The sequence below is a fragment of the Pan troglodytes genome, chromosome 9, assembly GCF_028858775.2.
Source record: "Pan troglodytes isolate AG18354 chromosome 9, NHGRI_mPanTro3-v2.0_pri, whole genome shotgun sequence".
NCBI lineage: Eukaryota > Metazoa > Chordata > Mammalia > Primates > Hominidae > Pan > Pan troglodytes.
In genome coordinates this window covers 46,681,242-46,686,228 of record NC_072407.2, presented here as the reverse complement: position 1 = coordinate 46,686,228, position 4,987 = coordinate 46,681,242, and positions in this window count along the sequence as shown.

Genomic DNA, 4,987 nt, shown 5'->3' with positions numbered 1-4,987 from the left:
CTTTGAGATCTTAGTACCTGTCTCCACTGCTTCATTGTGTGTGCTTAGGCAAGCTTCTTAACTTTTCTGAGTTACAGTTATCTCCTTCATAGGGTTGCTGTAAGAATGGGACAAGGAACATAGGGGTTCTTGTTATAATATCTAGTACATAGAGGCACTCAATGAATAAGAGTTACTTTTGTCTACTTCTTAAAGTAGAATGAAAAGTTATCTGTGCCCCAGGGCGCCCCAGCTTCAATAGGTTCCCGATGCCCAGTGACTTTAGTTTAGGCAGAAGATCAAGACATATGCATATTCAACATGGTTCACTTGCTTGAAAGGTCACTGGGAAGATGGTGAGAGCTATCAGTTCCTGACAATGTGCCAACCACCATGCTAAGCCCTCAATATTTAATAAATGTTGTGTATACTCCCAAACTGCCCAAGGTATCATTATACCTTGCCTAAGCTTTGGTTCCTCTTATTAGTCTGCTCAGACTGCCATGTCAAGATACCATAGACTTGTTGACTTAAACAACAGATATTTGTTTTCTCACAGTTCTGAAGGCTGGAAGTCCAAGATCAAAATGCCAGCAGGGTTGGTTTCTGGTGAGGCCCCTCCTTCTCACTTGTAGATCGCTGCCTTCTTGCTGCCTGCTCACCTGGCTTTTCCACTCTGTGCATGCAGAGAAATATATCTCTCTGGTGCCTCTTATGTTCCTTATAAGGACACTCATCCATCGAATTAGATCCCCATCCTTATGACCTCATTTGCCCTTAATTATCGCTTCAAAGTCCGCTTCTCCAAGTAGTCACATTGGAGGTTAGGGCTTCAACATACGAATTTTAAGGTAACAGATTTCAGTACATAACAGCTCCTAGGTGGTAGAGTCAGGATCAAAATGCAAAGTTACACTTCAAGAATGGCATTGCTTATGGCGGGAAGGAAAACATGTCATTAGTCAACATCATGAGCTTTCATTATCATCCTCATCATCTTTATGCAAAACTAATGAACTGCACTGTATCTGCAGCCATCATTTTTTCTAATGGCTCTGTCTTTTCTTTGAGCTGTGGTTAGATCCCTTTTCTGAAATGATGTCACACAAATGTCAGAAGAAGCTAATGAATTGTGACAACAGACTAAACGGGGCTGCCTGTTAGTGGGAGGGCATTATGGGCTCCAGCTGTGCACATCTCTCCTAATGACAGCAAACCTTTGATCCTGGAACTTATACACAGTCTGTTAGGATCCATAAATTCAATCTTGTGAATGGCTCGGGTTATCTTAGGGGTGTTCTGAAGGCTAAGGTTTATTACTTCTTATCCTTGTATGGCTTTTGGTCAATTTCGTTCTCTGTCTGCTCTTCCCTTACTTTTACATCGCAATCCCCTCCCTGACTCTTTTGGTATCAAGTGCAATTTGTAGTCTTGTCTGAAGCCACCAGCTCACTTCACAGATGGTGAATTGCAGTCGAGAGTAATGGGCCTATTCGGTTCAGCCCAGAGAGTATATTAGTGTCTGATAGCCTATAACTGCTGAACATTAGACATCATTCACACTGCTCCAAGGCCATCTGTAGGGCCACCTCTCCCTCCCCTTCCTCACACTTCTCCATTCCTCTCTCTACTGCTATCAGGTCTGAATTACAGAAAAGTCATGAAGCCATTAGGAATTAGCCCTGGGACTGTGGAACAATGAGTTTTTGTTACTGGTCTGGGTCAGTTTTGCTCCAATTAACTGAAAAGACTGTTGGAGCACTTGAAAGAGAAGTCAAGGAAACACTAAATCCAAATTTAACTGCTGAGAGTACCTGATTCTTCTCTTAGAAGGATGATCAGTCCCAAGCTCTCTAGGAAGCATCTTTTCAAATAGAAAATCAGAAATCATGCAGCTGGTGGGGTGTGTTAAAAAAGCATCTGAAGTATTAGTTACCGTATGTACAACATGGTGCTGGCAATACTGATGCTACTTTCTGGGCTTTATCCGAATTAAATGAAGGAAGGTACACAAATATGTCTAGCTTAATGTTTGGCTCATAACAGTATAAATCATTGTCTTCCTTCTTCCCTTCCTCACTCTCTTCCTCCTTTTTCCTGTCTCTTCCTCTTCCTTTATTTTTTTTCTTCCTTCTATCCTTCCTTCTTTCATTTCCTTTTCTTCTTTTCCTTCTCTCCCTCTCTCCCTCCCTCTCTTTCTCCCTCTCTCCTTCCTTCCACTTTTTCTCATCCCTCTCTCTCATTTTCCTCATTTCTTGAGTGGCCATATACACTAGAGGACAACTAGTGGCTGGGAAGGGACTTCTTTATAGTCTGTGCTGTATTTGAGGTGTGCTTGGGCATTTTCAAATGCATCTTCCTCTTCAGTTTCACAGCTTTGACATGCCCTCTGAAGAAACATTGGGAATCTTTTGGAACAAATTTTGAAATTTTACTTATTAAGACTGCCATAATATGACAGCTTTTCAATCGTAGGAATGCTCTGGACCAACCCCAGCATGGAGGGTTGCATTCCCACTCACATCTTAGACTGCGAGGTTTCATCAGCATTGGGAGGAAATGAGGAAAGGGTAAGGGAAAGAGTGGAACTCACCACCCATGGCTAGAGGTTTCTCAGCTATGGGCAAGGGTGGCACAACTTGTCTAGATAGATTTTGAGAAGTATTACTCACAAGAAGAAAGGAGAATACAGTAATTATCAAAATCAGACTGCTAGTCTGGGGGCCATGGAATATTAATGTTGTACAAACACATGGCATCATCTAGTTCAGAAACTGGAATAAATTTTACCTAATTTGTTCTCAGTCATTTTATTCAGAGGCAAAACTGACAAGGACAACCCTGAGATTAGAACCCAGGTTTTCTGGCTCCCAATCTAGAGATTATTTTTTAAAATATCCCACATGGACTCTGTTTAGGTGCCACTCTTTGGCTACAGTTCCAAGCTGGTTAGCATTTTCCCTTACCTTTCTACTTACCTAGGCCAATATCCTACATTTAATGGTAGAGTTTGAGGGGGCTGAATAAATATGAAGAAATAGTAATTTTATTTCCCATCTGTATTTTGAGGTAACTGAAATATAAGTCAAAATAATAGGCAAATAGAGATGACCTATAAACTTTATCATTGACAAAGCTGATACTGAAGAGTGAGGTTCAGGTGGGTGGTGACACTGACCTGCCTAATATTGAATCTCTCCTCTAGAAATCTCACCATGAATATTTCACTGTAAGGAAGGGAATGGAAAAGAAGTCAAGAGCATTTATTAAAAAAATTATTATCATGGAAACTAGAGGAATGAGGAATAAGGATCCTCCTACATGCCTCCCTCCTACCCCTTCTGAGGAAAGATAACAATCAAATCCTAAGTCCAAATATATTGTCTGAAAAAGAATGTGATGTTTACAACATGTCTAGATCTTAGAAATTCAAAGTAGCTGTTCTGCTTTACTTCTAAAAGTTCTCATTCCTTATCCAAAACTCACAGCAGAACCTGGGCCTTATAAAAAGACAATAAATTAATATGATAAAATTTGCACTAATGAGCCATTTGGAGAGGGCCAAGAGAGAAATTCATGGTTATTGAAGGCTTGCACTCTCTTTGAGTAACCTAGAAAGACAACAGCTTTCTGGACATAATGTCTCTGCCTTTAGTTGTCTATCTCAAAGGGTGATCATATATAATTGATGACTTCAACTGGAATTGCAAGCTATTTAAACTCAGCAGTGGCCTGGATTCAAAGTTTAATATTTCTGCCTTATGTTCTTCAGATATCTATATTTATTTGTTAAAAAGAGTCACTGATGGAATACTATAGTACCTTTTATCATAGAATACATTTTCCTTATCTTTTCCCTGGTAAATTTTAGTTGTCTCCTTTTCTTTGTTCTCATTTTTTTGATGCTACCCGTTGGGGAGGTTTTCTCTTTTTGTCTTTTTTTTTTTGAGACAGAGTCTTGCTCTGTCACCCAGGCTGGAGTGCAATGGCGAAATCTTGGCTCACTGCAACCTCTGCCTCCTGGGTTCAAGCAATTCTTGTGCCTCAGCCTCTGAGTAGCTGGTATTACAAGCACACACCACCATGCCTGGCTTATTTTTTTTATTATTATTTTATTTTTTGTATTTTTAGTAGAGACTGGGTCTCACCATGTTGGCCAGGCTGGTCTCAAACTCCTGACCTCGAATGATCCACCTGCCTTGGCCTCCCAAAGTGCTGGGATGACAGGTGTGAGCCACCATGCCTGGCCTCCCACTGGGGAAGTTTCTAAGCACCGAGGTGCCAATATGAATGGCATAGGATGCAGAGAACTGCTCACAAAGAGAATCTGGGAGGAGACCTCCCAATACACACATCTCCAAATTAAAATGGTGGTCACAGGGGCAAGGTGTGGGAAAAATTCTCTTTATTTTTAAATCATGATTTGTTTAGAATGTCCATTTAGGAGGTGAATTGAGCAGTATGCCATCACTCCCATTTCCTAAGATTCTGTTAACCACATTGATATTTATATTTATTTTGTATTATTAAGTTAATAAAGTATTCAGTATTTGTTAAGTTGTGTCAGGACCTCAAAGAACCATAGAAAAGGAATTACAGGAAAGGAATACTTCACACCAACAGCAAAACAATAACTTTAGATCTAAACAGAGGAAAGAGCAGTGTTATGAAAAACCATTTGGTGAGATCTCATTTGAGTGGGGGGTTATGCACATAGAGTAACCACATAAATTTACATCTTAGAGACAAACTGCCTTCACAAATGTCAGGTCCTGTTGAGGTTTAAACCCAGTTGCTGTCATTTATTCTTCAACCCTCAAGTTTTGTGATGAACTCAGCTCCTTGTCCCTAAATATCCATAGTTCTTGTCATTACGCTCTCCCTTGTAGGTCCTGCCCAAAACCCATGGAATCCCTTTAGGAGAATGAATTTAAGCATCTCTAGATCCAGACAGAGATTGAGGGCTCAGCTTCTTTGACCCTTTGCTTACTCTATTTTGCCTTGATTT